At 39.6% G+C, this 12841-nt stretch overlaps 1 protein-coding gene across 3 annotated transcripts in view; it reads right to left on the bottom strand.

Annotated features, from left to right (window-relative positions):
- ATF2 (activating transcription factor 2) overlaps window positions 1-11211 on the bottom strand; it is a 78201-nt gene extending 66990 nt beyond the window's left edge. For all 3 annotated transcript variants that reach the window (XM_037044411.1, XM_037044412.1, XM_037044414.1), the window contains exons 1-2: window positions 11055-11211; window positions 286-377 (exon numbers count right to left, since the gene is read on the bottom strand). The gene's annotated coding sequence lies outside the window, so the exon portion shown is untranslated. The remainder of the gene's footprint in view (window positions 1-285; window positions 378-11054) is intronic.
- Between the last annotated feature and the right edge of the window lie 1630 nt (window positions 11212-12841).

Raw genomic sequence — 12841 nt, 5'->3', positions numbered from 1 at the left:
TTGTCAGAGAAGTTTGGGAGCCTCTGGGTCAAACAAAATTAAGTACTTCAACCGAAGCCTTCGGTGTACGTATGTGCTATTTTGCATAGTAGCTCCAAAAGGACATTTTCAAATTTTCAAATTCTGATCCTCAGAATTTTTTTTTAACTAGACAACTGTCAATATGGTAGAACACTAGCATTCTGAGGACTACTGTCTGGAAACATCTGTTGAATTCAACAATATTGGAGAGACAATCACAAAGTAAAAAGACTACTTTTGCACACAAAGTTTAAAGTCTCTTACCTTTCTGGCTGGTGGGCCATGAGCTTTATTCACTCTGCCACCTCAAATCCGATCAAGTTCAAGGTGGCCCTCAGGTTTCCTTCCAAGTATCCCTAGGGCAAAGGAGAGGCAGAGAAGAGTGAACTCATCACTCCGTGACATCTAAAGAAGAGATGCCTCATGTAGTTCAACTCCATTCACTACCCTTTAAAAACGTGTATTTTATATTTTAAAATGCATCTCTAAAAAAATAAAGATGCATGTGAATTTTGCTTTTCATTCTATTATTTTTATTCAAAAATTAGGGTTCCCTCCACAGTCTTCAGTGCTTCAGGAAGATGTTCATCCCGTGGACTCCCACAACCCCAGGCACACTGCCACTCACTAGAGGTATAAGTTCCAAGGGTGGAAGTACTGGAGTGGAATCCTGGTAAAAAGAGAAAAATGGGGCTTTTTATGATAACAGAAGGGAGAGGTAGTCGCAGGTGACAGGTGAAATGGCAGTGCCGAATCCAAGCACCAAAATTATTAGAGAAAATTAACAGTGTATCTTGTGTCAGTGCTGCACCACAAGCCCCATGGGACCGTTTATGTGCTTGTTATTCGGAAACAACTTGACTTTTTTATACCAGAATCAGTTATAGAATTAGGTTCAGCTGTGACAGAAAACTCAAAAGAACAAAGGCTTAAATGATTCCGAAGTTTCTCTCTCTCATATAAACACAGGCAATCCGGAACCATCAACCTTAAGAGCCCAGCTCTTTCCGTTGTCTTTCCATCCTTAACATGAGGGGTCCCATTCATGGTTTAACTGTTCAAGGTCTAGTAATACACCTGCTGATCAGACAACAGGAAGGAGAATGGGGAGACATGCAATAGCCTCTCTTTAGGGAAGCTTTTCAGAAATCTCACAGAAAACGTCTATGTACATTCCATAGGCTAGAACGTAAGTCACATGGCTAGCAGGAAAGCTGGAAAATATATTCTTTATTTCACCATATGCTCAGCTAAAAAATGGCACATGTATAATAAGGAAAAAGAATGAATACCGGTGGACAGCTAGTTGTTTCTGTCATCATACTCATTTCATTCTAAAATGTAAGATGGTTGGATACCTTGCAGAGCTGCATTAGCAGTCTACTGAAGGGAGCTTTCAAAAGCACCAAGTTCTGTCACGTGTCCAAAGAGCAAGACCAACATTCAGAAGGATTTCTCTCAATATGCAAGGACAATCTGTGGTAACCGAAGGGGAAAAATCTGAAGACCAAAATAACAATGCCAGAGTAAAGAAACAATAGTTGTACTTTGGGAGGATAAACTCATATAAGCAATCCACAAAACACAGAATTACACAGGACAATTATGTAAGTAATGGGAGTGCCAAGGTGAGATTGGGTAAGAACTTGGCAGAAAGCTCGGTTACCAAATGCATTAGAGAAAGGCAACTAACCTAGAAGGAAGATGAAGCCAAAGTACACTTTCTTCTCCACTAGGCCATCTATGAACTTCAGAGATTTCCCCCTATTGTACAGACTATTGGAAAGAAGGGTTGCACTTTATCTTAAATCAAGTTGGCTGAACTAGCTTTAATACGTTTAAAACTTTGCTGCAAATACCAGAAGCTGGAAAGACACTCATTTCAAAGCTGGCAGCAAAATTCTGCTTTATATACAGACTGTTTCTTAAAGGGAAAGGGACCCCAAACTACACTCAGCTGTATAAATGTAAGACTGGGACTATAAATGAAGTAGCAATTCAAACAAGTGGCTCTGTGGGATAATATGAAAGTTCCCATCTTCTGGGCAGAGAGAAATTACTACTACCCTATCCTAGCTACTGTGTATGTATTTCTTCTATGTGGTTATAATTAACCTGAGAATAAGGGGTAGGATAACTGCTAATGGCAAGGATTCTGAAAAAAGGTAGATTATGTGCCAGGAAGCAGGGCCCAAAAGGTAGTGTGAGAAAGGAATTAATTTTCTGGGGCAGGGACTAGGAAGAGTCTAACATACTCAAAGGCAATCCTGGCTGGAAAAGAGAAGATGGCTTCTGGCCCTGTGGGAGAACAGGAGCTACCCAAAGGAAACAGTCGCTCAAGGCAGCAGTGTTCCAACAGATGTATGTACGACTGAAGGTACCTAACTGAGACTTCCCACAGGACATCTGAACAAGCTAAGTTTTAAGAAAATCAATTTCCACAGCTTCAACTTGCCTATGTTTGCTTTCCCAAAAATGACCTGCCTACTTTCCTTAAGTCCTCGTCCTCCCACACATCAAAAGAAACCCACCTCTCTCACCCAGACCAAATCTTATTAGAATGTATTGCCCCAGGCTGTAAAAACCTCCATGGAACAAAACAAGGAATAATTTAAAATAAAAGTGTCTTAAAGCCCCCATTAATCAAGGCATCATTAAATCTCAGACTTGCATATTTTCCTGTATTTTCCATGTATTTTCCATATATTTTCCATATATTTTTGTTAGAGTAAAGCATGGCTTTAAGAATGGTGTTTTGCCTTACGTTTAGGAATGTTCTCAATTCAAATATATTTTACAGTGTAATGATAGGGACAAAAAAAAACCCACTTTCATTGAATAATTGCCTTTCATTCTTGAAATATTGTCCAAAAATGCATGGTCCTGACAGAGAGCTCCATGAGAACAAAGCAAAGAGGCAATAGGTAAGAAATTTTGAAAAGTTTAATTTGTATCTGTTGTAGAGATAAGCTGATCAATAAATTCTTTAAAATGTTAAAATACCCTGAATACAAATAAAATTATCAGAAGTGGAAGTTAAATAGCTTCCATAAGAAAAAGGAACAAGTTTCCAACTGTTGAAGATGAATGAACTTTTTAAGTGAACATACCAACATTTTATTGTCACATAAAAAAACAAAATATGAAGCCTAGATCACTTGGCCCTTACTCATCTCCTCCCCGTTCAAAATGCAAGCACCTCTTAATAGGCAGCTTTCTTACGGATCTGCACTTAGGCTCAACACACTGAAGCCTCAACACAATCTTCTTTGTAGTTTTAGCCTTTTTGCAGAAAATCGATGTCTGTCCACCATAGCCACTCTGCTTCCTATCACAAGGCTGTTTTGCCTGTGCGCACAGAGTATCCTGCCCTTCTTATACTGTGTCACTGTGTGGGGTTGATGCTTAACACACTTACAGAAAGTCTGGCGGGTTAGGAACTTCACAATGTTTACAAGAGTGCTATCAGTGTGAAAACTCAGGTTTGTTTTCTAAAAACAATGATACTATCAAATCACTATGGAAACTGGGTACTTACAAAACAGTGTCATTAATATCTGGAAAAGCCGGAATTTTTATTTTTTCCAACTTTTTAAATCAAACTTCTTTTCAGGTGCATATGAGTACAAGTAGGTAGAATGCCCCTTACCCCAAAGATGTCCACACCTTAATCCCTGGAACCTGTGAATAGGTTATGTTACATGGCAAAATGGACTTTGCAGATGTACAGATCCTACAATAGGAAGATTATTACCTGGGTTATCCAGGGGGCCCATTCTAATCACATAAGCAGAGAACGTGCTCTCTCTGGAGCCAGTCATGCAGCAGTAGCCACAGAGCTCAGAAGCATGGGAGAGACCCAGCCAGCTATTACTGGGAGTGGGGCAGCACTCAAAGCACTTCAGCTGCCAGGAGCAAGGACCAGCACTGACTGGCAGTCAGCAAGGACAGAGGAACCTCAGACCAACAACCTGAACCTGGAAGTGAATTCTTCCCCAGAGACTCCAAAAAAAGACATGCAGCTCTCCCAAAACACTGATATTGGCTTTGTTAAGACTCTAAGCAGAAGACTTCTGGGCCCAGCTGTGAGACTTCTGGCCTACAAAAACTGTGAGACAAGTCTTAACTGTGTTAAGATGTCAAATAAAGTATGTGGTAATCTGTGATGCAGAACTAGATAACAGAGCCAAAGATGTTAAGGTGCCTAGGAGAATAAGCCTGTGTCCCAATGTTTCAAGGGTTTGAAAACCTCTAGCTACCAGTTGGTAGGACTTCATTCCCTTTTTCAGGGTTAAAGTATCTTTGTATTTCTGTATTAGGAAAATTTTATTTTTAAAGAGGAGAGAAATATCAATTTGTGGTTGCCTTTCATGTGCACCTCCCGCCCACCCCCCTCACTGGGGACCCAGCCTGCAACCCAGGCATGTGCCCCGACTGGGAACTGAACCATCAACGTTTTGATTTGCAGGCCAGCACTCAATCCACTGAACCATACCAGCCAAGGAATATTGTTTAAACTTTAAACAGTATAATTTCACAACAATCCTCTCCAATAAGAAACAATACACATTTCAGGGTTGTCAAAAAGAATAAATGAAAATATGTGTAAAACATATTTTACACATATAGTGTATGATAGTCATACAGTATCCATTAAGTTTATTAACAGTTTTACTGTATTTTAATTTTAAATATACATTTTCCTAATGTTTAATCCTAATCTTACTATAGTCTTTCCTTATTTTTTAATCCTCACCCAAGGACATGTTTATTGATTTCAGAGAGAAAAAGAAGGGTGGGGGAAAGAGAGAGCAGGCGGGTGTGAGAGAGACAGAAAGAAACATCCACTGGCTGCCTCCTGCACGCGTCCCAGCTGGGCATCACACCCGCAACCTCTTGGTGCCCAGGACAATGCTCCAGCCAACTGAGCTGCCTGGCCAGGGCACTACCTTTTTCATTTTTAAAGCCAGAAACTGAGAACTACACATATAGTTTAACTCTTAGAAGACTTTTACACTGCTCTCTAATCCAGATGTTACCTGGTATATAACATTTAGTTCATCAATGTATGAAATCAAACTCCTCAGACGTGAGAAAAATATAAGGCCAGCTTTAATGAGGAAAGTAGCAGTTTTTAATTTTTCTTCAGTCACAGCAAACATGACAAATGTCCTTCACACATATCACAACTCACCGAGAATACTAAAGTTTTGATGAAATCCCTCCAAATTGATGGAACACATAAAGAGTTTTCTCAGTATTGCATTCATGAAAGTACATTTAGTTTGAATGGTGATGTCAGCCCACTATCTCAAAGTATTCTTTAATAAAAATCAGTAGTCCAATTTTTATGTTCAACTTCATTTTTAAAATGAGTTTTGATTATTCATAGACCTCTAATCACTAGGTAAAGTAAGGCAAGCAAGTTCTTGTTTTGTAGTTTAAAATTACAAGACCATTAGAAATATACAAATACAAAGCACTTACAGACTACCAGTTATGAACATGAACAGTGTGAATGCAAGTGTTTATTAGTAACATCATTTTAGAATCAGTATTTGTATGCTATATGAAATAATGTGCACTGCTTTATTTTTGCTCAAGGTAGTTGTATAAAATGTACTTACCTACCATTGCTTTTTTTGTTATTAAAAAATGGTCTTTTGTAAAAGTAAAAAGAAAACAAATTCACAGCTCCCTAAGCATTACAATAATTCATAGTCATCATCACTATTAAGAGTACATAAATAATTTCTCACTATGAAGGAGGCATAATAAGATAGGGTATGAATTATGACGATTCATATTACATCAGGAGTAAGCTCACTTCTCTCTCTTCCTCTCAAAGTATGTCAAAATTCAAGTTAAGTGATATAGGTATTACTATAGGAATAACCCTCAAATATCCATTTCAACAATAATTAAAATTCTTCCTTACAAATGATAAAAGACTCTTCTAGTCTTTTATAAAAGAGGCACCAGTGACTCTTCACACTGGTTGAGAACTGATGATGCAGTTATATTGGATGAATAATTAGTAAAGAATTCAAAAGAACACAGAATGGAATACTATGCAGCAGTAAAAAGAGGAATTTTTCTCTAATTTTATCTTTTTAACTTTTTTTTGTTGTTCAAGTACAGTTTTCTGCCTTTTCCTCCCATCCCAGCCTTCCCCACCTCCCTCCCGTTTCCACCCCCCCTTTTTATTGTCCACGTGTCCTTTATAATGGTTCCTGCAAACCCCTCACCCATTTCCCCTATAATCCCCTCCCCTCTCCCCTCTGGTCACTGTGAGCCTGTTCTCAATTTCAGTGTCTTTCGTTATATTTTGCTCGCTTGTTCATTTTGTTGATTAGGTTCCTATTAAAAGTGAGATCATATGGTATTTGTCTTTCACCCCCTGGCTTATTTCAATTAGCATAATGCTTTCTATGTTCCATCCATGCTGTCGCAAAGGGTAGGAGCTCTTTAAAAGAAGGGAATTCTTACCGTTTGCTACAGCATGAATGGAAATGGAGACTATTATTCTAAGTGAAATAAGCCAGTTGATGAAAGACAAATAGCATATGATATCACTTATAAGTGGAAACCAAGGAACAAAATAAACTAATGAGAAAAACAAAACCAGTGGCACAGAAACATGGAACAAACTGACAGCTGTAAGAAGGGAGGTGGGAGCTGGGGACTGGTTTAAGGAAGGTGAACGGACTAGTCAAAAACACGTATAAATGACCCACAGACATGGACAAGAGTGTGGGGATTGACTGTGAGAGTGGGGTGTGGGCTGGGTAGAAGGGGGCAAAGGGGAAAAATTGGGACAACTTTAACAGCACAGACAATAAAATATTTACATTTAAAAAAATCAGCCTTGGCTGGTGTGACTCAGTGGATTGTGCACCAGCCAGTGAACAAAAAGTCTGCTGGTTTGATTCCCAGTCAGGGCACATGCCTGGGTTGCAGGCCAGGTCCCCAGGAGGGGGTGTATGAGAGGCAACCACATATTGATGCTTCTCTCCCTCTCTTTCTCCTTCCCTTCCCCTCTGTCTAAAAATAAATAAATAAATAAAAAATTTTTGGTAATCTTTATGAGAAACAGTCAGTGTAACGACAGAAAATATTAAATATCTAGAATATGTCTCAGTACAGATCACTGATAGACAAATATCTACAGATTGATATGGTTAACTAACTCAAACCACTCAGTAATACAACTTATTCCCATTAATAATTCCTAATTAAGTAATCCACTTTTATTAATAACACAACTCCAAAGTTGGTGAAATTATGACAGATAGGTGCATTCCTATTCTAATGGTATAAATTTGCTCAAATGTTCGGGGAGGCAAAAACTGGCATCTGTAGAAACATTCATTTCCTCTGACCTAGTAATATAAGTATCCTATGGAAGCAATTCAAAATAAGTAAAAAGATATATGCACAGAGATGCTCAATTTACTGTTAAAACAAGCAAAACCTGAACACAATTATTTTCCTGTCTGGGCACTTAAAATTGAGCACATTTTAACAGTCATTTAGTAAATGTCGTGTAAACATTAAATATTACAAAGGTGAGATAACATTGGAAAAATGCTAATGGTGTAAAAGTAAAATAAAACTGTATTACAATTCTGTAAAACTGTAATGTATATACACAAATTAGGAGGTGACAAAAATAATAAATAAAAATATTTGTTAATAGGGCAAAAATGAAGTTGATTTCTAGTAACACTATTCTAACAAATGCTTAACAAATAAAAGGAAACATACTAGCCCAAACTTCAGATTAGCTATAAAACTGAAAAAGCAAAGGTTTATGTCAAGTTAGGCAAACTAAAGAACTTAAGTTAGGGAGCTTATTTATAAATTTGATATTCAGGAAGGTAACCATATATACTTCTAAAATAATCAAAATGCACTTGGTATTTTGCCAAATAGCTTCTGCTAATTATTGGGTTGGCTAAAAAGTTTGTTTAGTTTTTTTCCATACAATAGCTCTAATAGTGCTAAACTGTCTTTAACTTCATTTGAAACAATTTTGTTAGATCATATTGTGACCACTGTCATATCAGCATGCATTTAAAAAACTTATTAAAATTGATGAATTTTTGGCCCTGGCTGGCGTAGCTCAGTGGATTGAGCGCGGGCCTGCGAACCAGACGATCGAGGTTCGATTCCCAGTCAGGGCACATGCCTGGGTTGCAAACCGGTTCCTTGCAGGCTAACTACCAGCAGGGGATGCACAAAAGGCAACCATACATTGATGTTTCTCTCCCTCTCTCCTTCCCCTCTATAAATAAATAAATAAATAAAATCTTTAAAAAAAAATTGATGAATTTTTATGCAGCCATTTTAATATTGAAGATGGAAGAAAATACACGACATTTTAGGCATATTATGCTTTACTATTTCAAGAAAGGTAAAAGCACAACTGAAACACAAGAAAAGATTTGTGCAGTGTATGGAGAAGGTGCTGTGACTGAGTGAACATACCAAAAGTAGTTTGCAAAGTTTCTTGATACTATTGACATTTTGGCCAAATAATTCTCTGCTGTGGGCCGTTTTATGTATTGGAAGATGTTTAGCAGCACCTCTGGCCTCTTAAGCACTAGAAGGCAATAGTAGGAGACAGCCGACATACTCAAAATATCCAAATCAATAAAGTTACTGGTGAAAATGAAAAATGTGTCTTTTATTTTATGTAAAAAAACATATGGATTTTTGGCCAACCCAACATTATATGTATTGATTTCTATAAGGATCAGCTGAATACCCAATTATTGTTATTCACTGGGTTTTAAAAGATTCTATAATTGCCCAACGTCATACAAATAGTAAGATCCACAAACTTGATCTAATAATTTAATACACCAAGAGAACATATAAATCATTGAAACCCAACTTTTCCAAAAAACAGAAATTTAGGAAGGAAAATATAGATAATCTCTCAAGAGTTAATGCTAGTTACAGGTAGTAGGAGTTTGATGCATAGCATATAATTTTTTTGACATTCATAGTTTCTAATAAGTCATCCCCACACAGTATTACACATAATAATAATTTCTACTATTATCTTATTTTAAAAACAGAAAACAAATTCTCCAAGTAAAAAAGTAAATGCAGGAATTTCTGAAATACATGTTTAACAGATTATAATATAGTGTCCAAAATATGAAATAAGCAATTTAATGGGTATGTAAAAGAGAACTTCCAAGAAATGCAATCCCATCTACAGAAGACATTATATACCTTAAAAATACACAAAGTCCCTGAAAGCTCCTTCCTTATTGACAATTAAAATACAAACACTTAAACTCTGAATGACCACAGTATTATATTTTAAATAATTAAAAACTTAATGGCAATAACATCTTCTCAAAGGAAGATTAAACATGCTTTAGGAAAACAGCATATACACCACCGTAAATTTGTAAGATTCTTATAATTACTTTGCAAAGACCAGGACTCTTAACTGTAATTCAATTATTGGTGGCCTTAAAGATGCATGAACTTCCTTAAATCTGTTTGCAAAGACCAGGACTCTTAACTGTAATTCAATTATTGGTGGCCTTAAAGATGCATGAACTTCCTTAAATCTGTTTCTTGATCTGAGGAAGGGAATCTCTATTTCCTTTTTAACGTACTTTACATCGATGTTCCTACAATTTTGAAAAAAGCATTTACAATGTATTCCTTAATTCAGTGTAGCCAATTTAATTAAGATAAAACTGCGACTGTATGTGTCTTTCAGGACACTTAGCCCTGCAGGGATGACTTTTTAACAAGCTTCTCACCTTCATAGCTTGGGTACAAAAGACCAAGGCTATATGGTTAAAGATTATGCCTAGAAAGGCTATTACCAACAATGCCACTGATGATGAATTTCTTCAAATAGGACAAAATATTCTCAGGGGAAGTTTTTGCTCTAACTTCAAACACATATTAGATTTATGCACAGTTACCTTTTCCATGATTTAAAATCCCTAAGAAATTGTATCTTTCACATTAGAATTTACGGATTAGTCAATAGGCCAAATTCCATCAGGTGTAATCCCTTTCACTCCATCACATGCACTGTAGTGCTACTCTTGGCTTTCAGTTTTAAGACTTCCCGTTAAGCGAAGACAATTTTACACTACACCTAAGAGCTCGCAAATAGTACCCAGGTCCCCCACCCTCTCCCTCCTTCCAGGGGCGGTTCAACAAGGGAACTCAGAATCAACACACACACACACGCCCGCACAGCGCTTTGGTCCCTAGGGCATCAACAAAAGCACAGGTTACTTTCCAACTGGAACCCTGCAGTCCACCCAGAAAGGTAAAACGTGGGGGGAAATGCAAGAATCAATACGCACACACACCTCAGCCCCACCCCGCTCCACCGTGAAAAAGTGGGGGGTGGCGGGAGTGTGAGGGGGCAGATAGGACGGAAAAGGCTGAAACTACCAACTCCCAGGTTCTGCATACCATTTGTTCCAGCATGTTCCACCGCAACCAGAGACCCTGACCCTATTTTCAGCCGCGCCTCCCTATCCTCATCCCTACCACCACCAAAGACATAGTCCCCAACCACTGAGTCCTAGGGTGGGGAGGCCAGAGCCAACCCTCTTCCTGGTCAATCCAAGGACTGAAGAGGTGATCCCTCTGATCCCTAAGGATATCCGACGTGTTGCCCAGGAACCTCTGCACTGACCAGAGAAGGAGAAGATAAATCGGGGGGAGGGGTCTAAGAGGAGCCGTTATTCCCTTTCCTTCTTCGTTAGAAAGCGCGCGAGTGGGGAGGGGCCGGAACAACCAACCCTTGTTACCTAACGGTGTGGCTCTGCCGGTCCGGCTCCTGAGGCCCACGCTGCGAGGATGCTGAGGTGGCAGCACAGTCACAGCGGCCCCGAGGGTTAGGCACCAAGGCAGGAGCGCCCGAGGTGATGGGAAGCGGGGGGTGGGGACTATGGTGAGCGACGTCGCCATGTTAGTGCCTTCTTTCTCCGTATCCCTACAGTCTCCAGTCCTGCGGCCCTCTCCCCACCGCTACTCACCTTTCTAAGACACTAATTCATGCTTCGTTCAGTCGCCAGGGAGGCCTGAGCTCAGCCGTGTTTACAAACTACCCTTGGAGGAAAGGGCTGAACGGCACTTTAAAGGCCACGGGCTCCCACAGGCTTCCGTCGTCTCTCGCGAGATCGGATTGACAAACCTTCTCCCCGCCCCACTCCCGGCATCCCCCTTTTTCTTCCAGTACCCCTCCCCTCCACACACACGCCCCTTCTTGCCTTCGTTCAGATGGAGAGGCTACGGGTCAGGTGATTCTTTCAGGTTTCAGAGAAGGGCGCAGGACTTCAGGAAGGCGGGGATGTAGGGGGCGGGAACCAAAGAACACTCAGTAGTTGGTGATTGGACAATAAGCCCGAAGGGCGGGAAGCAGTTCTGGAGAGGGCGGGACCAGGGAGCCAAAAAGAAGGTGTCTCCGTAGCACAGGACCTGCTGGAGCCTGTGATTGGCAGCCAGATGGAGGCGGACTGGGTGTGGCACTGGAGCGGGTGATTTTTGAGGTCGCTGGAAGGGGTTGACTGTACGCAGGTAGCTACAGCTGTAAGTAGTCGGAGGGAGAGCGGGACGGGTCCAGCCCGAGGAGCCTGGTATTTCCGTTTCTGTCACTTCCTGGCCCTGGGTAGGAAGAAAGGTAAAATATAAGGAGGCGCGCTCCTAAACCCACCTTCCGGCTACCCTTCCGTTAAACTGTGGGTTGGAAGAGGCGGGGTTTGCCGGAAATAACACCGAAGCCCCCGATATGCTGAAAGGAAGACAGAAAAAGCAGTTCTGGAAAGAAAAAAAGCCTTTGCTCTGAGTTGCATTTGTTCGGATTTCACTAAGCTGTAAGTGGAACAGATCCTTTTGGCTCCTAAGCATCTAGTACAATATATGGTAATAGCATACAATTATGTTTTAAGTAACTTATCAAAAGACAGTGCAGGGCCTTCTACTATAACACCATAATTTAAAAGAAAGAGTGCAAGAACTTGTTTGTTGAGTGCAAGAGAAAGACTTTCATATTATGGGGTATCCTATTTTGTCGACTTTACTTAGTAGTTATAGATAATATGTATCCACTTTAGTAGAAATAATTTCAAACTTTTAAAACATCAATATTTTCTTTCTTAGAGAGGGCTAAAAGTCACCAAATTAGAATGTGGCAGAGAGATGTCACTCTTTCCGTAGTACTATCCCACTGCTACTATCACTGTTAACGTCTCTGCAATGCCAAAGAAATGTCTCTCAAGCTTTGAAAGTAACTGTTCAACCTGGCTGGTGTAGCTCAGTGGATTGAGTGCGGGCCTGGGAACCAAACGATCTCGGTTCAGTTCCCAGTCAGGGCACATGCCAGGGTTGCAGGCCAATTCCCAGCAGGGACTCATGAGAGGCAACCATACATTGATATTTCTCTCCCTCTCTCCTTCCCTTCCCCTCTAAAGATAAATAAATAAAATCTTTAAAAAAAACGTTAAAGACTAGGGAGATCATATGGGGTGGGCAAATAGGTTTACATTAGTGAGTATGGAAACATATAGAGTTTATTCTTGTATTATGTATTGTTAACTATTGTACTATTTGTATTACTTGTCTTTTTATTATTGTTATTATTTTGTATCCTTATGGTGTATCTTTTAGGTAATGATGGCTGATAATTTACCTACTTTTCCCCAGGTCTGTATTTACTTATTTGCCTTTGACACAGATAGACTCCTAAAAGCTCTGAAATGAGTACAGTGCCGAAACTATTTCTTTTAATGTTGCTCTGTGATTCTCTATACAACTTACACATTTA

This window comes from Sturnira hondurensis, unplaced genomic scaffold (genome assembly GCF_014824575.4).
Source record: "Sturnira hondurensis isolate 20B ecotype Veracruz unplaced genomic scaffold, ASM1482457v3 Scaffold0004136, whole genome shotgun sequence".
Taxonomy (NCBI): domain Eukaryota; kingdom Metazoa; phylum Chordata; class Mammalia; order Chiroptera; family Phyllostomidae; genus Sturnira; species Sturnira hondurensis.
This window is presented reverse-complemented; position numbering and strand designations above follow the sequence as displayed.